The sequence below is a fragment of the Gobius niger genome (genome assembly GCF_951799975.1).
Source record: "Gobius niger genome assembly, chromosome: 1".
Classification (NCBI taxonomy): domain Eukaryota; kingdom Metazoa; phylum Chordata; class Actinopteri; order Gobiiformes; family Gobiidae; genus Gobius; species Gobius niger.
In genome coordinates this window covers 3,797,287-3,825,187 of record NC_136852.1, presented here as the reverse complement: position 1 = coordinate 3,825,187, position 27,901 = coordinate 3,797,287, and the positions used below count along the sequence as shown (strand labels likewise).

Here is a 27,901-nt window from a genome sequence, read left to right as displayed (position 1 = left end):
TAAACCGAGTGCGTTTTCTCCAGTTCAGCTTCCCCCAAATCTCAAAGGTTACAGCCACTTGCTCCATTCTGAATACCGAAGTAGAATTATGCAGTACTACAACACCTCTACTCTACTCAGGCGATCAAAGAAAGACGTGTGATTGACAGTGACAGTGACACACAGAAAACACGGCCCGAGAGACGCACGTTTATGTGAAGAAACCACCTCTTAACTCCCGCCTGAACCGAGAGGATCTTTTTCCTCACGTTATCATTTTTTTCCATCAGTTTTTTGTTGGGTGTTCAACTCATTTTTGCAACTTTTTTCGTAATTTTTTTGTCAATTTTTTTATCACATTTTTGTCCCTTTTTTTGTGTGTCATTTTTTGTAAAAAAAAATTGTCAAATTTTTATCACATTATTGTCATTTTTTGTAGCATTTTGTCACATTTTTGTCTTATTTTTTTTCCAAATTTTTGTCATTTTTTTTCACATTTTTGTCATTTTTTCGTCCGTTTTTTATCAATTTTTGGTAATTTTTTGTCCAATTTTTAATCTTTTATTATTATTATTTTTTGTCACATTTTTGTCACATTTTTGTCATTTTTTTCACATTTTTGTCATTTTTTCGTCTGTTTTTTATCAAATTTTGTCATTTTTTTTCTGTTTTTTATACAAAAAAATGTCATTTTTTTGTCCATTTTTAGCACATTTTTGTGACATTTTAGTCATCTTTTCGTCAATTTTTTTTTAATCACATTTCAGTCATTTTTTGTCAAATTTTTTTGTCATTTTTTGTCACATTTTTATCACATTATTGTCATTTTTTGTAGCATTTTGTCACATTTTTGTCATTTTTTCGTCTGTTTTTTAATCAAATTTTTGTCATTTTTTCGTCATTTTTTGTCATTTTTTCGTCATTTTTTCGTCTGTTTTTTAAACATTTTTTTGTCATTTTTTTGTCATTTTTTGTCATTTTTTGTCAATTTTTTTTGTCAATTTTTGTTCACATTTTTGTCATTTTTTCGGCAGTTTTTTATCATGCCACCCTGCGAAGGAAACTCATTTCGGCCGCTTGTATCCGCGATCTTGTCCTTTCGGTCATGACCCAAATCTCATGACCATAAGTGAGGGTGGGGACGTAGATCGATCGGTAAATCGAGAGCTTTGCCCCGACTCAGCTCCCTCTTCACCACGACAGACCGATACAGCGACCGCATCACTGCTGACGCCGCACCGATCCGTCTGTCGATCTCACGCTCCATCCGTCCCTCACTCGTGAACAAGACCCCGAGATACTTGAACTCCTCCACTTGAGGTAAGGTCAATCAGTTGTCTATCATTAATATCAATTTGAGTAGAGATATTGTTACATATAGTACTGCATAATGCTACTTTGGTATTCAAAATGGCTGCCGGAACTGTGTGTGATGTCACTGGAAACACATGTATAGTTCACTCTTTATTGTGGCCAGACAGAGACGGTGAATCATCCAGGACAGTCAGGGCTAAAACAAAAGACTCTCAAATGTGTGCACGGAGCACCTGTAGAGCAGAATATAACCTCACAGTCACGCAGACAGACGGGGGAATCACAGGCCCCGCCCCCTCAGGCGACCACAGCCTCTGACGCCTCACGCCACAAAGAAAAAACACAGTAAAAAGAGCAACAAAAACAACCAAAACAGCGGCAATTATGAGATGAAAAAGAACGTGAAAACAGTGACAACACGGCAACATCGAGAGGAAAAAGATCCATTAACATCAGTTCTCCAGGTCTTAGCTTTCAAATGAGGCCTATAGGCTGTGAGCTCCAGGAAGCTTTCTGATTTGGGTAAAGCCGAACTGGAGAAAACACACTTGTTAAGGCGGGTGGTAAGAGGTTAAGCCCCACTCACCCCTTCTCCTATTAAAGGGATATTTCAGGATTATTGACATAGGGCGTCATTTCCTTGTTATCCAGAGTGTTGCTGATTTCTGGAGATATTTCTTTTTGTAATTCATGCAGTTCTTGTGTTTGAAGAGTTTTGTGGCGCTAGGCTAGTGCAAGGCTAGTGCATTTCTATGGTATCAGCTAGCCTGCATTAAAACAGTGTGACCTGCTCCACAGAGCACCTGAGGCAAATCACTTTTAACACCAGACTAACCATATAAATGTCTGTGTCCATGAATCATTTTAACCATTTTGCATTTAAAACACCTTATATTTGAGCAGCATCAGCTTCGTGTTTGTATAAGCTACGCAGCGGCGGAGTGATCTGCCAGAAAATAGTCCCTCAAAATGCGATCATTCATGTGATACAAGTAAGGGATAATGTATTCAGGGCGCTTCGCGTCGGGGTCCGTTTCGCCCTGAAGGTGCTTATTTTCCCGATAATGACCAGCGTTCTGTACATTATCCCGCTTATTATACGGCCATTTGCCAACTGAACACACACAACATAAACTTCGTACACTTTTATGAAGGTTGAAAGGTTTATTTAATGACTTCCGCGACAAATAGTTCCCAAAAGTTTGCGCGTTGCTCAGCAAGGTTTTGCTAGGCTAGAAGCAGCAAGGCTAGTAGCTAGCCTAGATACTTAGTAGAAGGTGCAGTTGGAGGAATGGTGGTGAATCTGACTCACACTAACTTCACGAGCGATTCCCCCGACTTCTCTCGCAGTGACGGGGACAGATAGTGTCGCTACTACGTACGTGAGGAGTGATATGAAAGCACAAACTCCGTTGCCATTGGCAGCGGTCATTATTTTTCTCAGAGGTCCTTTATCAGAAAATAATGACCGGTAGAACGTTGGGAAATCCCATTCAAATCAACGGAGCTTCTACTTACGTTGTGAAGAGCCGTGTAATAAGGTCAGTTATATTCCAAACATGATTCTATGGACACAGACATTTATATGGTTAGTCTGGTGTTATAAGTGATTTGCTTCAGGTGCTCTGTGGAGCGGGTCACACTGTTTTTAATGCAGGCTAGCTGATACCATAGAAATGCACTAGCCTAGCATTAGCCTAGCGCCACAAAACTCTTCAAACACAAGAACTGCATGAATTACAAAAAGAAATATCTCCAGAAATCAGCAACACTCTGGATAACTAGGAAATGAGGCCCTATGTCAAAAATCCTGAAATATACCTTTAACCCCCACCTGAACCGAGCACATTTCCTCCAGTTTGGCTTTATCCAAATCTAAACGCGACGAGATCAAGGATGAAAACGCAACAGAAAAGCAACAAAAACACTTCAAAAATGTGACAAAACCACGGCAACAGCGAGATCAGACAAACTTCTTCCGGCTGTTCCTCTTTCGCCCCGAGCCTCGCACTGTAAACAACATTCTTCGAACCCCGTGTGACTCAGTGATATCAGCGCTAACCTTCACTTAAATCCACATCTGTCACAGGGACGAGACGGCGGCGTGACGGCGGCGTGACGGCGGCGTGTCGGGACAAAGCCCCCACACACGGTCTGCGGAGGTGAGCAACACGCCGTAAACACTCACCGCTGAGCTCACGCCTGGCACAGACCACAAACACACGGGGAAGTCATGAATCAAACAGTGACTGACGGGCTTTAACTCAGAGGTGGGGGTTCAAAACATGCTCTCAGGTGAGACAGTAAAAACTCCAGGTCTGATTCTGATGAAGGAACACAGAGCTCAGTGATCCAAACTTTATTCATATCTGCCTTGAACAGTTTATAACTTACTCCAAAAACAGGAAACAGTGATGCCAGCGACGAGTTACTCTAATGATCTGATTACTTTTTCCAGTAACGAGTAATCGAACGCATTATCAGATTTAAGTTACTTTTCCAAGACACGGTCAGTTACTTTTCTGTCATTTATTTTGCGTCGTTATGACATAAACAGAACCAATAGAGGAGGAGAGAGATGGAAGTACGTCTGTGTCAGCTTTGGAGATGTGACTGTTAAAGCAGTACTAAGTAACTCTTGCCCCTGGAGGCCAGAAGCGAAACTGCAGTTGTCGTAGCAAGTAATGATTTTTTTTAACTTATTAATTGTCTTGGAGAGTAAATACTACGCTGACAGAAAAGGCGAAGGGAGAGAGGGTTACTGTGCATCCAATTATACAATGGAAATGATTTTTTTCACTCAAACTTGGCTGCAAATACGTTTAAAGTGATGCTAGCCCACAGTTAGCTTTGCCCGTTAGCATGTTAGCTTCTTCTTCGTGATTCTATTAGTGTGTATTGGTGGCTCTGACCCGGTGCAGTCAAGTTGCAAACATGGTTTTCTGGCCAGAGACACCAGGGGGAGATGAAAGACCCTCCAATCATCCCATAAACACTTGTATTACCCCCACAGGGACACGGAAAGGATTTATAAAGGTAAACACGTTACTTAGTACTGCTTTAAAATGCACTTCCAATAACACGAGGGTTGGAAAAAAACGGTCGTCATTTGCAGAGGCCTGATTAATGTGACTAATGAAGTAACTTAATCTAACTTCGTTACTTTTAAGATAAAGTAATCAGTAAAGCAACTAAGTTACTTATCAAAGGAGTAAGCAGGGATCTGTAGTCAGATTACTTTTTCAAGTAATCTGTGGCAACACTGCATTTAAAAAAGTTGAATGCGGGACCAAGCTAGGCCTGAACAATATGGGCAAAATTTCATATCTCAATATCGATACGATACGATATAACTACGGGTTCGGTGGAAAATAAAAACAAGAGAGTGCAGTTTTATTGATGAAAATCTATATTGTTCATATCTCGATATATAGATCTCATATATAGATACGATATATCTTTCAGACCTCGTCCAAGATTATTCCTAACTTTGCAAACGCATTTCCAATATCCCAGTTCTTCACAATCTAAACAGCTACTTCTCTCTCCTACTTCGATTAAAAGACTTTAGAATTACATGCACAGTAGGGCTGAACGATTTTGCCAAAAATCAATATTGCGATTTTTTTCAATCAATATTGCGATTTTGATTTTATTGCGATTTTCCGCTAATAACGTTTTGTTGCAATACAATTAAATATTTACAACTGATTAAATAAATTATTACTTACTCTTAAATCTTTTATAATCACATGAATATAATTCCAAATAGTCCACATAGTCATTTAGCCGACATAGTTTCCAATAAGCTTATATTGAATTTTTTTTGTTGGTAAATAGCCTAAATAATTTCTTGCTATTTGCTCTTGTGTTTTAGTCAGTGGTTGTGAGATAAGTTCTTATCTTTATCCAAAACATTCCCAAACATAAGCCTCCAAAAGTGAGTCACAAAGGAGTCTGAACAAGCAGCTCAGGCTCAGCTTCATCTCTGTGGAGCCGAGACGTGTGAATCTGGAGGAAAGTTTCTGTGATCAGAGCATCAGAGCGTGTAGCGCTGCAGCTAACGCAATGCTAAAGGAGGAAACAGCAGTAGTCCTTAGCGGTGGCTGCTTTATACACGCTGATATTTTCACATCCACGATCAACCGCGCACCTGAAGTAGATGGAGAGGCCACAGACGTCCGCGGAGCAGGACGTCTGTGGCCTCTCTCGCTGCTACACTCACTTCTATGAGCCGCGGCATCAGCTGCATGGGCCGAAATCGCGTGTCTCTGCGATTTCGAAATCGCTCTGCGTAATAGCGCGATAAAATCGCAAATTCAATTAATCGTTCAGCCCTAATGCACAGCATAAAGGTCTTTTCTCAAACAGCTGGTAGATTCTCTTTCTCTCAGAACACGGTCAGTGTAACAGTGCTTTAAATATGGTTTGTAGTATTTTCCGTGAGAGCTTAAAAAGGATGTATCCTAAATGCTGCTGAATGAAGTACATGAAGCCGTGTGTGATGTTCATTATAAAGATGAGGAGAGTGAAGGGGAAGCAGAAAGCGCTCGTCACACTTTGCCTAAATCAACCCATTTCTTGATCTAAGCGATGCTCTAATGTCTAGAGGGAGGGTCCTCATTTAATATAGGTACACAATATTTATATTTGTAGAAAATAAAGGTATGTTGAAGCAAATAATAAACATTTCAATGTGTTTAAAAGCTACTCAGATCTGCCCAAAACAACAGCAAATTCCGAAGTCCTTTTTCCGCTTCCTAATGCTGTTTTACAGAAACTGCCCACGGGGACGTGTTGCTAAGACGCCGGCACAGAATCTCCCCAAAACAAGTGAGCGGTCGGGGACTGCAGAGCGCTCCAGAGGGGTCTGCTGTGGGAGCGCCATAATCCCGATTACACCAGACTGAGCGAAAGAAGAACGGGGCGCATGAGGACAAACATCGACGGGACCCGAGTCAGAGCCAGGAGCAAATAGTTTAACAGGAAAACTGCAGGAAGTCAGCCCGTAAAGACAGACAGGGCTCCAGGGTAATAACTGCAGTAATACTAGTACAGTGGAGTGAGGCCGAGTACAGAAGAGCAAGGACTTCAGTGTGTGTTGAATCTTCACAAAGCAATCCGTCCTTCAATAGAAAACAGTCAAAAACAAAGCTCCATGTGGTCTTTGATGAGTCAGAAGTGCAGGGCAAAGCTTGGTCGCTATGTCCTGTTTACCCACAAGAGGGCAGTACCGCTCAGCTCTGATTCAGCTGCCATTGGGACTTGCCCTGCAGAGGCCTGTCCTATGGCGTCAGAAAACTATCTTTAAGTTGAGGGCGTAAATACAACATCAACGCGCCCATTACACAGGGATCGCAGGCACTAAAAGCGAGCACAAAAACTATAACAGAGGCTGAGGTGTCTCATACGCCCGGGGTTTGCATTTCAGCCACTGCGCCCTCGCTCTTCCAAAGTCTGACCGCTCGGTTTTCTTCTTCATTCAGCACGTTAGGTCATCAGAATCAGGCTGACCAGTCGATCACAGATATACAATGCAGATAAAGTCTATGGACTGAACACGCGAACATGCTGGATTTTTTACTCACAAAAAAGGATTTATTACATCCCAACAGCTACGTATTGTAGCCGAGGAGTAGTTAAGAATATTTCATTTTAATCTTTAATGCTTATAATATATAGCTATGTTTGAGCAAATCTGTTCAATCACTGCTCTGCTCGCACTGGCCTATAAGATCGCAGAACATGGACTTCCTTTTTTTTGTCCTACCATCATCATCGTCATTTATTATCATTATTTGTATTATTATTTTTAGTAGAAGTAGTAGTAGTAGTAGTAGTAGTAGCATCATCTATTTTTCACATTTTATTTATAATATTTATTTAATACTTTTATATTTTGAGGCAACATATTAGGTCAAATACATTAGGTGATCGACTGGTCAGCCTTATTCTGATGACTTAAAGGGGGGGTATTATGCAAAATCAACTTTTTCAAGCTTTACATCATGTTATTATGTCATTCCCTCATTAAAAACATGCCTGAAGTGTTGCCTTGGCACATTCACATATTTTTGAGTAATCTGTAAAAACTCTGATGGCGGCCATTTTAGGGATAGGTTTGCCTGAGTCCTCCTAGGAACGCCCCCACCTCCTGGAGACGCCTCCGAGCTTTCGTCACCAGCCGAGTAACCAACCACTGCTCCTCAGCAGAACCCCCTCCCCACTGATGCCACAGACAGCGTGTGGAGGGGGCGTGTCTGAAAGGCTCAGAGGTTCTTAAAGAGACAGAGGCCTATTTCAAGACATTCACTACAGCCATTTTGAGAGAGCAATTTTATACAAGGCAGTTATTCTAATTTACTGCATTTACAGACCAACAGAAGGTTTGGTCATCATTGTTCTGTGCTATAGACTGGTGCTATGTGACTGAAAAAAGCATAAAGATAGTTATCTGACGCCATACCTGTCACCATAGCAACATTTAAAGCTCAGCAAACAGCATTACTGACTCTCTAAATAACATCATTGCTTGAAGATATTGCACCAAAAACACACATTACAATAACAACAAAAGCTACAAGGGCCAGAAGATGAGTGGGGGAAAATCGTAAATAATTTCTGTACAAACAAAAAAGGGTCAAATATTAACGGTTCTTGTCGTTTCCCCTGAGCGTGCACTTTCCAACGCCGTGGAATGTCCGAGTCGTGGGTTCCTCTGTGAATGTGTGATTTTCTGTTCAGACCACTTCTTTCTCTACTCACACGACACTTAACTAAGCAAGGCAAGTTTATTTAACCTCTCACCACCCGCCAAAACCAAACGCATTCTCTCCTCTTTGCCATTGTCGTCACTTTTTATTTCCCTTATGTGTTTTTGTCACTTTTTTATGGCACTTTAGTTACTTTTTTTGTTACTTTTTTGGTGCATTTTTGTCACTTTTTTGCTGGATTTTTGCCATTTTTTGCTGGATTATTGTCACTTTTTTGTTGGATTATTGTCACTTTTTTTGCTGCTCCTTCGTCACTTTATTGACGGATTTTTGCCTCTTTTTTGCTGGATTTTTGTAATTTTTTTGCTGGATTTTTGTCATTTTTTTGTTGGATTTTTGTCTCTCTTTTTTTTTTGCTGGATTTTTGTCACTTTTTTGCTGGATTTTTGTCAAATTTTTAGTTGGATTTTTGTCATTTTTTTGTTGGATTTTTGTCATTTTTTTGCTGGATTTTTGTCTTTTTTTTGCTGGATTTTTGTCTCTTTTTTTTTGCTGGATTTTTGTCACTTTTTTGCTGGATTTTTGTCAAATTTTTTGTTGGATTTTTGTCATTTTTTTGCTGGATTTTTGTCATTTTTTTGTTGGATTTTTGTCTTTTTTTTTGCTGGATTTTTGTCACTTTTTTGCTGGATTTTTGTCACTTTTTTACTGGATTTTTGTCATTTTTTTTGCTGGATTTTTGTCACTTTTTTTGCTGGATTTTTGTCAAATTTTTTGTTGGATTTTTGTCATTTTTGTGTGGATTTTTGTCAATTTTTTGGTGGATTTTTGTTATTTTTTGGTGGATTTTTGTCACTTTTTTGTTGGATTTTTGGTGGATTTTTGTCAATTTTTTGGTGGATTTTTGTCAATTTTTTTGTTGGATTATTGCCTCTTTTTTGCTGAATTTCTGTCATTTTTTTGCTGGATTTTTGTCACTTTTTGCTGGATTTTTGTCACTTTTTGCTGGATTTTTGTAATTTTTTTTGCTGGATTTTTGTCACTTTTTGCTGGATTTGTTGTTGTTTTTTGCTGGATTTTTGCAATTTTTGTCAATTTACATCCTCATTTTCTTCTCGTTTTTTGTCGCTATTTTGAAGAAGCTTTTAGTTTGGGAGAACAGGAGAAAACATGTTCAGGTGGGAGTTAAGAGGTTAAACCACGCATTTCACACACACAAAGCAACTCAATGTGCCTCCACTCTCTGTCATTTGCAACTTCATTAAGTCGGACATTACAGTTTGCAAAGTTAGTAAAGCCTGGTACGAAAGGTCGGAAATGTAATAACTAATCACTGAGCCTCGTGTTTTTGTTGAATTAGAGAGCTTCTGCTTCACCCAAAGGGGGCGCTAACCTTCTCCATACCCAGACGATGCTCTCATTTACAGCTCCACATTTCCCCCGCTGCAACACAACAAAGCGCTCTCCCTCTCAGCCCGCACTGTTCCCAGCGCGTGGATTCGCCGGAACCAAAGCCGCGTGAGCTCATTCGCTTCTGAAGAGGCGGATGATCCGAGAGACGAAGTGCTCCTCCAAAACAAACAGAGCCGGATTCCGCACCTGAAGAGGCCGTTTCTGCTACATCTCTGACACAATGCAAACGAGAGCCCGTCCCGCCGCAGAAGGAGGGTAAGAGTTCCCCCGCGGCCTCTCCAGACTAGAGTGGACCCGCTGTTGTCCCCGAAGGGTCTGTGTTTCTGCAGAGTCCCGCCATCGACAGGGATATAATGATCCAAAACCACTTTCCCATCCACTTTACTGCCATGAAAAGTACACAATCAAACTAAAGGACGTTGGGTGAATAGGGAAACTTTTTACATTTAGTAGAGATGTGGCATTCATGACCGGATCTCATTCTCAGGCAGTTTTATTTTCAGTCAGAACTCCCCTGAACTTAGTAGAGATCCCCATTTCCTTTCCTCAACGGTCTCGTAAAGGTGTCCATAATTTGAGTCATATTTGCAACTCTTCAGGTCTCCTAACATTTCAAGACTTACAACAACGGTACGATTTGCCAGGATCAAGTTTTTTTTTCTATCTCCAATTGCGGACGGCAATGCACGCTTATGGGGAACAGTTGTCCACTTACTCACCCATTGTACTCAACTCTACTTACCTCTCACGGAACAGTTTCTAAACTATATTCTCTATTTCAATCAGCACATGATGAGCCTATGCGGGTTCTCCAGCTGTGGAAAGAAGAACTTCCTCATCCTACAAATTTAAATTGGAATATGATTTGGCAAAATTTGCAGTTATTGTCAAGAAATCCTAATCATCAGGTTATTCATTTCAATTTTATCCATAGAACATATTTCACTCCCTACATTTTATTCAAAATGAAAGTGCTACCTTCCCCTAATTGCACATTTTGCAATCTCAAAACCCAAGGCACATTCATGCATATGGTTTGGGACTGTCAAAACTAGGGATGCACCGGCCGATACCGCATGCTTGTACTCATACTCGTACTCATTCATGAGGTCCCGATACCAGAAACCGATACCATTTGACGTGCGGCCAGCGCAGCTACGAGGCGCAGCTACGAGGCGCAGCTACGAGGCGCAGCTACAAGGCGCAGCTACGAGGCGCCGCTCTCAGCTGAGGAGAGAAAATAGCAACAAACTGGAGAATTGTTTAGTGGAAATACAATAATCCACATAGAGCTGACTTTATTACAGACTGCGCTCTCTAAACCAGAGTCTGTGCTGGATTTAACCAGAGCTTTAGCGTGTGTGTTAGCGTGTGTGTGTTAGCATGTGTGTTAGTGCATGTGTTAGCATGTGTGTTAGCATGAGTGTTATCGCATGTGTGAGCGTGTGTGTTATCGCATGTGTTAACGTGTGTGTTAGTGTCTGTGTTATCGCATGTGTTAACGTGTGTGTTAGCGTGTGTGTTATCGCATGTGTTAACGTGTGTGTTAGCGTGTGTGTTATCGCATGTGTTAACGTGTGTGTTAGCGTGTGTGTTATCGCATGTGTTAACGTGTGTGTTATCGCATGTGTTAGCGTGTGTGTTATCGCATGTGTGAGCGTGTGTATTAGCATGTGTGTTATCGCATGTGTTAGCATAAGTGTTATCGCATGTGTGAGCGTCTGTGTTAGCGTGTGTGTTATCGCATGTGTTAGCGTGTGTGTTATCGCATGTGTTAGCGTGTGTGTTAGCGTATGTGTTATCGCATGTGTTAGCGTGTGTGTTATCGCATGTGTGAGCGTCTGTGTTAGCGTGTGTGTTATCGCATGTGTTAACGTGTGTGTTAGCGTGTGTGTTATCGCATGTGTTAGCGTGTGTGTTATCGCATGTGTTAGCGTGTGTGTTAGCGTATGTGTTGGGTGTGTGTTAGCGTGTGTGTTATCGCATGTGTTAGCGTGTGTGTTAGCGTATGTGTTGGGTGTGTGTTAGCGTGTGTGTTAGTGTCTGTGTTAGCGTGTGTGTGTTAGCATGTGTGTTAGCATGTGTTAGCGTGTGTATTAGCATGTGTGTTATCGCATGTGTTAACGTGTGTGTTAGCGTCTGTGTTATCGCATGTGTTAGCGTGTGTATTAGCATGTGTGTTATCGCATGTGTTAGCATAAGTGTTATCGCATGTGTTAGCGTGTGTGTTAGCGTATGTGTTGGGTGTGTGTTAGCGTGTGTGTTAGTGTCTGTGTTAGCGTGTGTGTGTTAGCATGTGTTAGCGTGTGTTATCGCATGTGTTAGCGTGTGTGTTAGCGTGTGTGTGTTAGGGTGTGTGTTAGTGCATGTGTTAGCATGTGTGTTAGCATGTGTGAGCGTGTGTGTTAGTGCATGTGTTAGCATGTGTTAGCGTGTGTGTTAGCGTGTGTGTTAGCGTCTGTGTTAGCGTGTGTGTGTTAGCATGTGTTAGCGTGTGTGTTAGCATGTGTTAGCGTGTGTGTTAGCGTGTGTGCTAGCCGTTTATGAAGCTGTGTTGCAAACGTCAACTCCTTATAACTGCACTGTGAAGTAACTTCACTTATTGCTGTGATATTTATATTTCTTTCACTGCTAATGTTTCATGGGTGGATTAGCTCGGAGAGAGGGGGCGGAGTTTACTGAATCAACCCACTGTGTCCTCCAGAATTGTAAAATACCTCCAGAAAATACTTTATTTTATTTCCCACAAAAATAGCACTCCATAGTGGTAGCGATGCAATATATCATATACATGCCTATACTTTACTTTGGGATGGCTGAAATAGCAGGATACAGACTCGTTAAGGTCAAATACTTAATTCCAGTCATTTTAACTCATTTTTGTGTTTTGTGACCTAGTTTAACCCTAGCACTGGTTTAGAGTTTGTTTAGCCCTGTTTTAGTTTTGCAAATCTAACCTCAGCAGCAGCGTTTGTCAGAAAAACTCCATTGAGACATTTTTCCAGAGTGGCCGTAATGGTGAAGCTTCCCGGAGCTGGCGGTGGTTTGGACTCATAAGTTCCATGGCACGCAGTGATCGCGAACAGCGCGTTCATGAGGCCAGTGGAAAGTCCTCGTCCCACGGAGGTTATGTAAGAGCCAACACGGACTGGAAATATATACGGGACCGTCCTGGAAAGCTCTCTGTAGGTGGGAAGAGAGGGGAGAAGATGCCGCCTGTATGTATTATTAATGAATCAGTAGGAGGTGCAGTTTTTGATGGACCTGAGTTACCAAAACTAAAGGAAAGGACTTTATTTGACATGGTTACAAAGCACTTTACATGAGACAATTTTGCTTTCACTCCACACTCCCACCGTCATTCATTCACGCACACATATCATTCATTCTGGCCTATTGTACATGTTTTTAGTGGTAGGACCTTCTAGCTGTGAAGTACGAGCACTGACCGCTGTGCCAGCCAAAAACTGCACTGAAAAGTTATCTTCAACAAATACAAGCAGAGTGACAGAATGTATCACATGGCAACATTAACATTAACTGTGGTCAGGTTTGTCTGAAAATACAAAATGACCCGAATCCAAACCCTGTTCTCAGCGGACGGTCCCTCCTGAGCAGCCCCGACCACGGCAAACATGGGACGATGTAATCACTTCCAAAAAGCAATCTAGCAATGACTCATGAAATTATATTTCAAGACAATTTTATTCCATCCATCCATTTTCTTCCGCTTTATCCGGGGCCGGGTCGCGGGGGCAGCAGTCTCAGCAGAGATGCCCAGACTTCCCGATCCACACACACCTCCTCCAGCTGTTCTGACCCCGAGGCCACACCAGGCCAGCTCGGAGACATAGTCCCACCAGCGTGTCCTGGGTCTTCCACGAGGCCTTGTCCCACTAGGACATGCCTGGAACACCTCCCGAGTCTTTTGAACTGACTCATATGGACAGTGTTAAAGCAAGGACCGAGACGTCGCCCGGCATGGCACAGCCGGGCCCCACCCTGAAGCCAGACCAGGGGTTGGGGCCCGAACGCAGCGTCTGCCCACGAGCCCGGCCGGGCACAGCCCGAAAGGACGACGTGGGCCCGCCCTCCTGTGGACCCACCACCCACAGGGGGATCCGTAGGGGTCAGGTGCGGAGAGGACTGGGTGGCAGTCGACGACCTGGTCCGCATGCACAATTTTATTCACAAAATTAATTTCTCAAATCAAGGACATTGACACATAAAGAATTATCCTTGATGCCAGAAACTAATCTGGAGAAATCTATCCATGGGACGAGGAGTTAACACTTTAATGAAGAAGGAAACATCAACAACAATCTTACTTTTTATTCAGTAAATGAAAGGTGCATTATGCAACTTTTTATGCCAAAAAAAAAAGGTGATAAGGTTAAAGTTCCTCTAAACTACTCCGGTCCGGCATTGTTGCATTCCCACAATGCATTGCTGGATGCGCCGCACTCGCAGACAGCAGCGGAGTTTGTGCCGCAGAAGGAGACCAGCGCCGCACCATGTAAACACAAACATCTGACCGACCTCCTCCTCATGATTACAGCAGCACCGAGAGGCTGTGAGGCGTTCATGGTTTGCAGGAAAAAAGATCTGCACTGTAAACTGAGTTCTAAATGGAAGTATTATGTTCTAAAAATCCCCAAAAAGTCTCAAAATATTTACTTTGCTACATATCTATTTTTTGTTCTGATTAATGTTTGTGTCAGAAGCTTAGTGAGATTTCCGTATGTCATTAAATTTATTCAGAGCAGCGTGTGGTCTATAGTGTGGAGCGGAGTGAGGGGTGTGGGTGACGGGGAAAGCCAGGTGAGGGGAGGGGGTGGAGCAGAGCAGAGCAGAGGTCACTGCTCCACCTGCTGATGAAAATAATTCAAAGAGACATAGCTTTGGGCAGCTTTAAAGGAACAGGCCACCGTTTTTACATACTGAGATATGTTCTTACCATTAGCTTTGACGAGTTCTTTAGGACCTGTCTGATCTTCACCCGTGCCTTCAATCACGTAAACACAGCGCAGACGGTGTTAGCATTTAGCCTCTCCCTCTCTCCTCTATAGCTCCAAAACAGTTCGAAATCTGCACAGTAATCTTCACTTTACTGTGCGGATGCCAAATTACTCCTGGTATTATTACGCCTTACAATATAGTTCCCCCTTTTATCCGCTTAGAAAATCCACATTGTTTAATTTTGTGTAATTATACTTTGTAGTGCAACACTTTACGTAACCATATTTAAATAGGGAAAACGTGGAAGAGCTTGGTAGCTTCTATCTTGACCTGTTTTGGAGCTATAGAGGAGAGAGGGAGAGGCTAAATGCTAACGCCGTCTGCGCTGTGTTTACGTGACTGAAGGCACGGGTGAAGACCAGACAGGTCGTAAAGAACTCGTCAAAGCTAAGGTAAGAACATATCTCAGTGTGTAAAAACGGTGGCCTGTTCCTTTAAGGCTTTATTAAGAACTGTTAGAAATGCGTTCTCTTCATTTGACCCATCCTCAATAAGCAGTGGGCTCGAGCCCGGGGACGAATGCTGTTTTTGTTCCTTTTATTCTTAGTCTGCTTTCAGTTTCAAAAACAAAACGGGAAGACGACGGAAACGCGACAGAAACGCGGCGAAAACGCAACGAGAATACGACGGAAACGCGACGAAAACGCAATGAAAAATGCGACGGAAACGCGACGGAAATGCGACGGAAATGCGACGGAAATGCGACGGAAATGTGACAGAAACATGACAAAAACGCAACGAAAAATGCGACGGAAACGCGACGGAAATGCGACGAAAATGTGACAGGAATGCGATGGAAATGCGACGAAAATGGGACAGAAACATGACAAGGGAGGGCGCGAGGGAAACGAGACGAAAATACGACGGAAACGCAATGAAGACACAATGAAGACACAATGAAAACACGACAAAAACACAACAAAAACACACGACGAATATGTTTCTGCTGTTACCACAGACAAGCCTGCCGAGAAATGCATCCTCCTGCCCTTTCATTCCACACTCCCACCGTCTTGTACTTCATTAATACATCCTATCAATGAGGTACAGGGAGATGCAAAGTGATTTTACTAATAGTCTTGACTCTCTCTCTACTCACTTGACCCATTTACACAAGACAGACTCTACTATAACTGGAATCACAGATGTTGACAACAAAGCCCATTCAATTCTCAACCCCCTTAATCTTTTAAACAAGACCTACACTCTTCAATTTTCACTCCAAACTTCCCTCTGTTTGCATTTGTGTTTCAGCACCCCCATCGTCCAATACTTCATTAATACATGTTATCAATGACGTATCGGTGGATGCAAAGTGATTTTACACAGATGCTAACAGTCCAGACACTCGCTACTCTCTGTTCTTCCATTCACAAAAGACAGACTCTCCTATAACTGGAATCACAGATGCTGACAACGAATTCAATTCTCAACTCCCTTAACCTTTTAAACAAGACCTACACTCTTCGACTTTCACTCCAAACTTCCTTCCTGTTTGCATCTGTGTTTCTGCACTCCCACCGTCTAATACTTCATTAATACATGCTATAAATGAAGTACTGGCCGATGCAAAGTGATTTTACACAGATGCTAACAGTCCAGACAACAGTTCTTCCATTTACACAAGACAGACTCTCCTATAACTGGAATCACAGATGCTGACAACGAACCCCATTCCATTCTCGAAGAGTGTAGTCTTTGGCTACACTCTTCGACTTTCACTCCAAACTTCCCTCTGTTTGCATCTGTGTTTCTGCACCCCCACCGTCCAATACTTCACTGATACATGCTATCAATGATGTACAGGGAGATGAAAAGTGATTTTACACAGATGCTAACAGTCTTGACTCTCTCTAGTCACTTCTGACCCATTTACACAAGACAGACTCTCATGTAACTGGAATTAATCAACAAATAGCAGACACTCGGTCGATTACAGGGACAAGTTCACACCTCGTGCACCAAGGTTGAAAGCAGGTCACCTAAAAGGCAAAATCCGTGTCGGCAGCATTTTGGGATGTGATTTAGAAGTAATTGGGAATCCCGCTTCTCTGATAAGCCCCTCCCACGATGTGGCCCAGGCCGATGCCCAAAGCCACTCCACCAAAGACAGCGGCTGTTTTGACTGCAACTTTGGCAGTGGTGCAACACTTGTCCCAAAATGTACAGGCGGCCTCCTCTGATTGTTCTGGTCTGAGCTCTGATGACTCAATCCTCTCATCCTGGTTCTTTTGTGACTCTGAAGAGAGTTCACAAATCCTGCTGTTCAAGCGGACAAACTCCTTGATAAGAAATTGCTTCTTTACATTTTCCGCAGCCAGCTCCCTTACCCTGGTGTTCAAACGGACAATCCTCTCATCGCGATCGTTAGCTGTGAGCTCTTTCTCCTTGATAAGAAATTCCATCTTTACATTTTCTGCGGCCAGCCCCTTTACCCTGTTGTTCAAACGGACAATCTCCTTGTCCTGTTCAGCTGTGAGCTCTACCTTTTCGTTTCCACACTCTAAACTATCTTTTAAGACTTTTTGTTCAGTGAGTCGCTCCATTTGCTGAGTCTTTTGATCTTTAAGTTGACCATTTTCAGCCTTTAGCTCACCCACCTCAGCTTCGACAGAGGCACAGTTGTCTCTCAAATCTCGTAGTTCTTTCTGAAGTGTGACAACAGAGTCCAGAAGGCGCCTCTTCTTTAAGTCTGGTTCTGATGTCGGCTGCATTTCTTCCATTTCTGAGGCGGAAAGCTCTTCTGCCACACTCGTAATTACGCTCTCCTCTTGCCAATTGTTCAGTCTTTCCTGATGCTCCGTACTTGTTTGCTGGTAAATATTTAGCTCTTCACAAAGTTGCTCAACCAAGGTCTCAAACTTTGCCATTTCACTTTGAAGATCAGCATTCTCTGACGCTAATTTGTCGCTTTTTTCCTCTTCCAGAGAAATTGTTCTTCTTTGGCGTACATCATTCAAAGCCTGAAGCTCCTCACGTTCCAAAACTGAGCTTTGTAGCGTCTCTATTTTAGCGCTTTGCTTCTTAACAAGGTCCTCGTTTTCCTCAAGTGTGTCATAAGCATCGTCTAATTGGTTCTGGGTATTGGTTAAATCTGATTTTAACTCACTGTTTTCTTGTTTCAGTTTCTGTGCTTGCCTTTGAAGCTCGTCTGTCTTAAATTGCATCTCATCAATCAAAGCATAGAAACGGTCTGCCAGTTCTCTGAGAGATCCCGAACTTTCATCGTGAACTTGGCTAGTTGACCCTGACAAGTTGAATCTTGCTTGTGTTGTTAGGATAGCGAGCTCTTTGTGCCATTTCTGCAGTTCATGCTGGGCTTCTTCCAGGTCACTCTCGTGTATCTTCTGTTCTTCCTCAAGTCGGTCAGTCTTCCCATTGAGGTCTTTAACCAAGGTCTGATTCTCTGCCAGTTCAGACTGTAGTTTTGCAATGAACTCATCCTTTTTGGCGAGAGCGTTTTGTGCCTCTGCAAGTTGACTCTGTGTAACATTCTCAGTTAGCTTTTGAAGCTCATCGATCATAGCTTGCATCTCACCAATCACAGCATGGAGGAGGTTTGTCTGCTCTTCGACAGATCCCGGACTTTCATCGTGAACTTGATCGATCGATGCTAGAAAGTTGATTCTTGCTTGCGTTGCTATTTTAACGAGCTCCGTGTTCCATTTGTGTAAGTTTTGTCGGGCCTCTTTCAGGTCACACATGTCTCTCTCCCTCTGCGCTTTCAAAAGTGTTTCCTTGCTTTGAAGTTCAGCGTTTGCAGCTTCAAGCCTCAGCACTTCTTCCGAAAGACACTCATTTTGTTCTTTCAGATTCCTCTGTCCTTCCTCTACCTGAGGTGTCCTCTCTGTGACGTCTTCAGAGTCAGTCTTCATTTGATCGTCCTCAGGCGTTTTGAAGCACTCACTTTGAGATCTAGTGAGTGCTTCCGATGCCGCCTCGACATCTAACTCCGTTTCTTCACTCAAACTGCTCTCTGTGTCACTGCAAGTCTCGCCACCGTCTTCCTTGAAAACGCTGCTAGACGTAGCAAGCTCCATTAAATGTCGCTGATTACCATTTCTCTGAATGGCAGACATGAAGGTCTCAAGTTCATTCTTGAGATCGGCACTTTCAGAGGTTCTCCTGTTCAGTTCGTTTGACAGAGTCTGATTCTCTATTTCATTCTCGTATACAGAAGCTTCCAGGAATTGGATTTTTTCTTCAGATTCGGAAAGCTTGTTCGACAGCTTAGTACTTTCTTCCTGTTGGTTCTCACTCTCACGTTTAAATGTAGTCACTTGACCTATAAGGTTCAGTCTCATCTGATGGAGTTCAGCATTGGTTGACGACAGCTCTAGGATTTCCCTTTCCTTCACGTCTAAGGTCGCCTCCAGTAAGGGTACTTTTCGCTCCAGCTGAGTTTCTTCACTGAAACTGCTCTCTGTATGACTGCACGTCTCGTCCAAAGTAGCGTCACTGTCGTCCTTGAAAACGCTGCTAGACGTAGCAAGCTCCATTAAATGTCGCTGATTACCATTTCTTTGAATGGCAGGCATGAAGGTCTCAAGTTCATTCTTGAGATCAGCACATTCAGTGATTCTCCTGTTCAGTTCGTTTGACAAGTGTACGATTTCCCTTTCCTTCATGTCTATGGTCGCTTCCAGTGAGCGTACTTTTCGCTTCAGCTGAGTTTCTTCACTGAAACTGCTCTCTGTTTGACTGCACGTCTCGTCTGAAGGAACGTCACAGATCTTCAGCGCTTCTTTCCTGTCTGTCGAGGCGCTGAGTTGTTCCTGCAGTTTCAGATTGATTTTCTCCAAAAATCTGATCCTACATGCCTGCTGATCAATCGTTTCTTGAGCAGACGTCTGGTGTTCTGTTAATTCAGTCGTCGGCTGAGTTACCTTTGTTTTTGCAATGGCATTTTCTCGTTTAAGGTTGTATTTGCCCTGGCGTTTGCTTTTGTTGAACTTTCTTTTCTGAAATATGCGCAGAGTGTCCTTGAACGTGCGTGTTTGAAGTCGTTCCCTCAGAGCACGTAATTGTGTCCTCAGATGTTTCAATTTGTTCTTTTTTACCTCTTGCTCTTCATGTTGAAGCGGTGTTGACAACGCAGATGTCCCTTGTTGTGCGTCATTCAAAGGCTCGATAAATCTGTCAGAATCTGAGATCTCTGTATTGCTTTCCAATACCATTTCATTCCCTCCTACAGCCCCGAGATTAATGCTCTTCATTTCCGCAGAACAGCTGTCCTGACACACGGGGCGGTCTTCACTGGCCCAGATTGGTCTCTTCTCTGAAACCTCGTTAATGTTTGAGGAGGTTGGACTGATCGAACTGTTGATACCACCGAACGGTCTCCTCACCCGTTTTGGTGACATGGTGCGGTGTGGCACACTGTCCCCCGGCCAAAGGGCTCACAGCAGCTACACGTCGGCTAATTCAGTTCGAAAAACGCACTGTCATGCGTTTTAAGGCGTTTTGCCCGCGCTGTGAGGAGAAGTTATGAAGTGTGAGGAGTTTCTGTTTGTGAACTGACGTTGGCATAGCAACGGCGCCACAGACAGGTCACATGACTAGCCATATATGGTAAGGTTCTCGTTCACAGGTTCCGATCAGATGACATCACAGCATTCTAAATCGTAACCACGGTAACGGTCACCTTAAGCCCGTGTATTTTCTCCAGTGCGGCTTTACCCAAATCTAAAAGCTTCTGCACTGGAACTTACAGCCTATTAGGTTAGTGTAACGTCTCATTTGAAAGCCAAGAAGAAGAAAAGCTGGTCTAAACTGATTTTTTTTTTTCTCTTTCATCTAATTTTTGCCACACTAAACTCTGGAACTCTCTGCCTCTGCCAATCAGAGCGGCCTCCACTGTTGACAATTTCAAGTCGTTGTTGAAAACGCATCTCTTTGCACTGGCTTTTAATCCAAGCTGAGCGGGACATTTGATTATGCCGCAGTTTTTATTTTTTGTTCATTGTTGAAGCAATATGTTTTTTTTGTGTGTCTGTATTTTTGCACTGAATATGGAAAGCACTTTGGGGCAGTACTCTGCTTTTAAATGTGCTATATAAATAAACCTTGACTTTTTTGTTGTACATTCATCGCTTTTTTTTCATCACATTCTTGTTACGTTTTTTTGTCGTTTTTATATTGCATTTTCGTCACTTTTTTGTTGCGCTTTTGTTGACTTTTTTTTTTACTTTTTCATAATTTTTCGGTCACTTTTTGATGCTTTTGTGTTGTGTTTACATCCTCGCTATTTTGATTTCAAGAAACTTTGGGTATTACCAAACTGGAGAAAATGTGCTCAGTTAAGGCGGGGCTTAAGAGGTTAGATTAGTTTATTATTGCTACAAATCCCATGATGCTTAGCGATATGACATCACAGTCCTGAACTATAAAGGCCTATTCAACACACACAAGCCAAAACTGAGTCCCTGTCAATGTTTTGTCTCATTTTTAGAGTAAAAAATTAAGCAGAATGTCCAGTCGAAGTGAAAAAAACGGCACTCAAAGCTAGCCATTAGCAAATAGCATTAAGCTAGAGTTAGCATTACAGCTAGCATCCGCTGTCATTGATGTATTTATGAGCTGTTGAACCATAGAAATAAACGTATGGGGAGACTTTTCAGAGTTCGTTAGCATTAGCCTGCTAAATGCATCTTCCCAATAGCCGTTAGCATTAGCCACCAAACACAGCTACTGTCAACCCATCGACCACATGTAGGTTAAAGCCTTGTTAGAAATCATCAATGAATGCACAGACCTTTGAGATTTTACTTTAGATGCAAATTAGCGTCTAAAAATAATATTACGTTTTTTATTTTTATTTTATGGACTTACTATTGGTTTGAGAGATAAAATAAATGATTAGTTGTTAGACAAACTTTATTTAAAACTGTCACGTTATTATATATTGCTAAATAAACATAGCCTAAACCTTTTCCTAACAAAATCCAAGCCATTCTCCTAACCTTAAAGCTTAATAGAGAAGCTGCAGTTACGCGTGTGTGTTAGCTTGTGTGTCAGCGTGTGTGTCAGCGTGTGTGTCAGCGTGTGTGTTAGCGTGTGTGTTAGCTTGTGTGTTAGCTTGTGTGTTAGCTTGTGTGTCAGCGTGTGTGTCAGCGTGTGTGTCAGCGTGTGTGTCAGTGTGTGTGTTAGCATGTGTGTTCGCTTCTATGTTAGCTTGTGTGTTAGCGTGTGTGTCAGCGTGTGTGTTAGCATGTGTGTTCGCTTCTATGTTAGCTTGTGTGTTAGCGTGTGTGCTAGCTTGTGTGCCAGCTTGTGTGTTAGCGTGTGTGTTAGCGTGTGTGCCAGCTTGTGTGTTAGCGTGTCTCTTAGCGTGTGTGTTAGCTTGTGTTTTAGCTTGTTTGTTAGCTTGTGTGTTAGCTTGTGTGTTAGCGTGTGTGTTAGCTTGTGTGTTAGTGTGTGTGATAGCGTGTGTGTTAGCATGTGTGTTCGCTTGTGTGTTAGCTTGTGTGTTAGTGTGTGTTAGCGTGTGTGTTAGCTTGTGTGTTAGCGTGTGTGATAGCGTGTGTGTTAGCTTGTGTGTTAGCTTGTGTGTTAGCTTGTGTATTAGCGTGTGTGTTAGCTTGTATGTTAGCCATTTATGAAGGTGTGTTACAAATGTCAACTCCTTATTCATCTTATTCCGGAGGTTCGCGTGGGCGCCGCCATGAATTGTGCCCGCCCCTTTTCTCTTATGTGTTAACATGGGACTGGAGGAGTCCACATAAAATCAGTCACTACACGAAAACAAAGCCGTTTTTCGGCCGCGCAGAGAAACGGTGCAGTGTTGACATGTTGGTGCAAAAGAACATTGGCCATTTTACACAAATCAATCGACTAAACATCAGATTTGAGCGGAGAATATTTTCCCTTGTTCTCCGTTAAAATGAACGGGCTTCGCGCTCGACCGGAAATGTCTGGAAAACGGAAGTGCCGAGACAACGCAAAAAGTGGCAAAAGTGGGCGGGGCGGAATAAGGTGAATAACTGCATCGTGAAGTAACTTCACTTATTGCTATCTATTTATATTACGGTAAAGTTGTATGTGCGGAGAGAGGGGGCGGAGTTAACTGAATCGAAGCGCTGTGTCTTCCAGGTTTGAAAAATACCTCCAGAAAACACTCATATTTATCACAAAAATTTGTGCTCCATAGTTGTAGAGGTACAATATATCATATAAATGCCTGTAGTTTACTTTGGAATGGCTAAAATAGCAGGATACAGATCCTTTAACGTGGTGGAGGGGTTTGAGCACCTGAGTAATCCTGGAGCTCTGTTGTTGGGGGTAGGGTCTCCCATGGCAAACAGGTCCTAAGTGACGGGTCAGACAAAGAGCGGGTCAGAAGCCCCTTATGAGAGACCAACAGGCCCGGTTAGAATCATGAGGCCGTCCTTCTGTGGACCCACCACCTGCAGGAGGCGCCATAGGGGGCTGGTGCTACGTTAGACCCGGAAACGGAAAAGTGGATGAAAATGGATGGATGACATTAGCTTGGAAACTATATTTTGTTATTTGACTTAATTTCAATAAAATATTTAATTTAATAAAAACAAAAATCAAATTCAATGTCATAAATGCACAAAATATTGCCCCACTTTGTGAACCACTGAGAACATAGTAAACTCAAACTTATAATTTTATTTCCCCCAAATAACAGCAGCTCTAGGTCACGGTTTACTGTAAAAACCCGCTACTCCTGACTCCTCTGGTCTGTCCTCTTCTGACTCAACCCTCATCCCACTGACGTCGTCCCATGACTGGACATGGAGCCCACTCTTTCCTCCGGCCTCCACGTCCCCAAACGTGACTAAGACCCCACTGGCTTCCCCGGAATTCAGCCTAAAACAATACGTGAGCCGGCGTGCATCTCTGGAATGCAGAGCGAGGAGCGCGTCCCACTGCGGTCCGGCCTTATCTGCCGCTCTCACAGGCACGGGCTGAACTTCACTCTCAAGAGCAGGAACGCAACGAAATAAAAGGCATTCAAGTCAAGTTATGCAACAGAAACGAAGATAAGATTAGAGAGAACTTACAGTGTGCCCGTTTTACCAGAGCAAAAGGTCACAGTGGCTCAGCTTCACTCCGAGTACCACCTCATGAAGTATTTGACTTTACGAATAACACCAGGCTGAGACCAGGATCAAATCAGGGCTGAACGGGGTCTGGGACACGGCGTGATTGACAAGGATGTTAACCCTTTCTACTCCGGGTTTATTATTTTTAGTCTTAGAACTTAGATCTTGCTGATTTGAGCCCCGCCCACTCTGAGTCTCTGTGACAACAGGAGTTTCCTCACAGAGCTGCACAAACCATTAAAGCAGTACTAAGTAACTCTTCCCCCTAGAGGCCATAAGCGCAACTGCAGGTGTAGTAGCAAGTTACGATTTTTTTACTTATTAATTGTCTTGGAGAGTAAATACTACGCTGACAGGAAAGGCGAAGGGAGAGAGGGTTACTGTGCATTCAATTATATAATGGAAAAAATATATATAATTCACTCAAACTTGGCTGTAAATACTGTTTAAAGTGACGTTAGCTATATATTAAGCTTTTTAAACTCTGTATAGTCCCTTTAACCTCTTAACTCCCACCTGAACTGAGAGCATTTTCTCCAGTTCAGCTTTACCCAAATCCTGTAGGCCAGTGTAACGCCTCATTTGAAAGCTAAGACCTACAAAAATTGATCTTTTTCCTCACGTCATCAAATTTTTTCTCCATCTTTTTTTGGGGGGGTATTCAACTGATTTTGGAACTTTTTTGTCATTTTTTTAATCAATTTTTTGTCATTTTTTTGTCATTTTTTGTCACATTTTTTTTGTCTTTTTTTTGTTATTTTTTGTCTTTTTTTGTTATTTTTTGTCTTTTTTTGGGGTCATTTTTTGTCACATTTTTGTAATTTTTCGTCACTTTTTCGTCAAAGTTTTCTCACTTTTTTGTCACATCTTCATCATTCTTTTTGTCTCAGTTCTGTCGCTATTTTCACACCTTTTTTCCTTTTGGATTGGGGTAGGGCCAAACTGAAAATGTGCTCAGTTCAGGTGGGAGTTAAGGGGTTAAGACATTTATCTAATTTAAGATGGTAATGTTTCCAGTGTTGTGCTTCACTTTGGGCTAATAATCGTAATAATCAGCCCTCGGTCCATTTACAATAAAGAAAATCGTCCCTCCGCTAAGAAACCTTGCCTACCCCTGCGCTAGGGCAATGAATCGAATTTGAATCTAATCATGATTATAACAATGGTCGATCACGATAACCGTGTGGTGCGTTTTAATCGAGGAGAAATGGCCAGTCCTGTCACATTCTGGGAAAAAATGGACGATCTAACCTCTAGATTGCAGTGGTGGATTAGCCGGACTTCTAACAGTGAGTTGTAAAGTTTGATCATCTTTTTTAGTTTAGTTTATTAGGTCGGGACAGTGTGTGGTAATGAACAAGCCACACCGGAGTGTAGCCTCGCATTCATCCTGGCCTATCGTACATGTTTTTAGTGGTCGGGGAAACCGGAGTGCCCACAGAAAACCTACACAGACGCGAGGAGAACATGCAAACTCCACACAGAAAGGCCCCGTCATGGTGGGAATCGAACCCGGGACTTTCACTGGAGTCAGGATCAGGGACCAGAGTCAGCCAAAGCAGCAGCATAAACCTGACTGTGGAGGCTTCAGGAGCAGGCGCTTAAACAACGTAATGGTATGAATGAGCAGGGATGGGAACCGTTCGTTTTTTTTCGATTCCACGACTTTAACGATACCTGCTTTTCGGTTCCGGGGCCTTAACGGTACTTTTTTCGATACCTATGTTATTTTAATTCAATAATAAAAACGTGTATAAAAAGCATCATTCAGGAAAAAGACCGAAAACAGCACAACAGAGGAGACCCAGGAGCAGCAGCGTCGCCTGTAACTTCGTGTTTCGAGCAGAGATAAAAGAGAGAAAGGACATTATTCCCTCCTGAGCTGCAGAGTCGGATCAACATCAGGACATGGTTTCTTTCAAATAAACTTACTACTACTAAACTACTACTTCTAAACTCACTGCACTTTGATGAAGCGAAAGCTCCACACGTCAAAGATCCTCACATGGTGTGAGCGCTCACTCTGTCACTAATCATTTACCAAAACTGTACCAACAATGTCTAACACAGAGTGAGCGCTCACTTTTCTATAAACCAGCTTGGATATTCCCGTCTCTGCAGCTGCTGTAAAGTTGTAACAACAGCACGTAAGCTCCGCCCCCAACAGCACGTAAGCTCCGCCCCCAACAGCACGTAAGCTCCGCCCCCAACAGCACGTAAGCTCCGCCTCCTCCTGTCGCTAAAGGTGAATACGTCTTTCTTGTTGTCACGGCTTGGGTTTTGCTTTTCAATTTGTCTAAAATCTAAAGTTTCTTATTCAGTCTTGATTTAGTCCTGGTTTATAACTGGTTTAGTTTAGCTCTGGGTTTTACGACCGGAGTAAGTCCTGGTTTAGACCTGGCTCAGTCCTGACTCAGACCGCGGCTCTGCCTTCTCTATTACAAAAGTTTAGTACGTTGTAGCTTCGCCAGTTCATCGGCTACTCTAGTTCTCTTGTGAAATCTGAAGAGGCCTGTGAGTTACAGCTATATAAAGGTGTAGCTTTTCTTCGCTCCATTTGAGCTGAAGCGGCTCATTATCTGCGCACACTTGCATTTTTCAAACTCAATGCGGGTCTGGAGAGAAAAAGAACCAAAAACTGGCACCGAGAGAATTTAATTTTTTTGATACCTTCTCCGACCGGAGCTTTTCAGTCGGTTCCAAGTAGGTATCGTTTAACGGTGCCCATCTCTATGAATGAGGCATGCTGCTCGAACAGGTCATATTTGTGAGGAAGGGGCTCAGGCATGCTGGGTAATCTGGAGAGTCGAGACGCTGAGAACCTCCGGGCTATAGGCCGTGATTTTGAATCCTGTTTGTGGACGACTTTCATCAACTAAACTCAAGACAAAACTGAGATTGTTTTTGGCCACAGACACAGAGAGAAAGTGTCATCAGTCACTTCAAGTCTCTCTCTCTAAAACAAAACAACTTTCACAGCCTCATCAGAGCAATAACATCATCTAAAAAACATGGCTAAGATCAGAGGAACTGTGTCAAAACCAGACTTAGAGAGACTTATCCAGGAAATACAACCACATTAGTCCAGTGCTCCGGTCTGAGATGGATGGAGACAGGCCTCAACTCTGACAATGTTCAAATCCTGAAGGCAGTTCTTTTTACCCGAGCATATGACACTGAAGCTCCCCCACTGGTCAGGTCTACTCCCCCACTGGTCAGTCCTGTGCGTGTGAAGTGGCACCAGTGCGACTCCTCCCACGGTAAACACTTGGAGGGGGGGGGGGCGGGGCCTCGTAAAAGTGTCAGGCGCGTCGGGATTCGGTCTGTTGACACACGCCTTACGTAACGGACGCTTATCGCCAACAAGAGCTTTATGGAGAGCGCCGATATTTACTGCAAGGTCACGGAGAAGATTAACCACAGCGTGAAATATTATAACAACAGTATGGCCTAAACCAGCGGTGGAGAAACTTTTTCACATCAGTTTTTATAAAGTCCTTACAAGGGCCTTACGATTTAGCGACAAACATTCTAGCGTTCATACAACACTGAGTCAGTCACATAAATAAAATGACACTTTTGGGAAATGATCGTCGTTCCATCTGCATGTTTCTCCGTAGCCTCAAACCAGCGCAGCAGTTTTGGACCAGTTTGGACCAGCTTAGACCAGGTTTGGACCGGTTTAGAGCAGTTTTGGACTCGTTTGGTCCAGTTTAGACCAGGTTTAGAGCAGTTTTGGACCAGTTTAGACCAGGTTTGGACCGGTTTAGAGCAGTTTTGGACTCGTTTGGTCCAGTTTAGACCAGGTTTAGAGCAGTTTTGGACCAGTTTAGACCAGGTTTGGACCGGTTTAGAGCAGTTTTAGGCTGGTTTAGACCCGATTTGAACTGGTTTATGCTGGTTTTGACAGGTTTAGAGCTGTTTTGGACTGGTTTGGACCGGTTTAGACCAGGTTTGGACTGGTTTAGAGCAGTTTTGGACTGGTTTGGAACAGTTTAGACCTGGTTTGGACCAGTTCAGACCAGGTTTGGACTGGTTTAGACCAGATTTGGACTGGTTTATGCTGGTTTTGACAGGTTTAGAGCAGTTTTGGAATGGTTTAGATCTGGTTTGGACCAGTTCAGACCATGTTTGGACTGGTGTAGAGCAGGCTTAGGCCGGTTAAGACCAGGTTTGGATCGGTTTGGACCGGTTTAGAGCAGTTTTGGACTGTTTTGGACCAGTTTGGACTAGGTTTGGATCGGTTTATAGCAGTTTTAGGCTGGTTTAGACCTGGTTTGGACTGGACTGGTTTTGACAGGTTTAGAGCTATTTTTCACTGGTTTAGAGGAGGTTTCGATTGGTTTTGACAAGGTTTAGATCAGGTCTGGCTGGACTGGTGTGGGCTGGTTC

General features: G+C 42.9%; 1 protein-coding gene and 1 long non-coding RNA gene across 8 annotated transcripts in view; one reads left to right on the top strand and one right to left on the bottom strand.

Annotated features, from left to right (window-relative positions):
* Positions 1 to 27,901, bottom strand: part of stard13b (StAR related lipid transfer domain containing 13b) — a 154,785-nt gene that overhangs the window by 53,123 nt on the left and 73,761 nt on the right. The window contains exon 1 of one of the 6 annotated variants that reach the window (XM_079573625.1): positions 12,377 to 12,461. The exons of the other annotated variants lie outside the window; for them this stretch is intronic. The gene's annotated coding sequence lies outside the window, so the exon portion shown is untranslated. Of the gene's footprint in view, positions 1 to 12,376; positions 12,462 to 27,901 lie in introns of those variants that run through there. 6 annotated transcript variants of the gene reach the window in all.
* Positions 27,205 to 27,898, top strand: LOC306977235. Of its 2 annotated transcripts, none has more exons than XR_013793818.1 (3): positions 27,205 to 27,294; positions 27,327 to 27,502; positions 27,810 to 27,898. It is a non-coding gene; the product is annotated as an uncharacterized lncRNA (long non-coding RNA). The 2 variants fall into 2 exon arrangements; XR_013793819.1 differs by having other exon boundaries at positions 27,327 to 27,492; positions 27,810 to 27,896.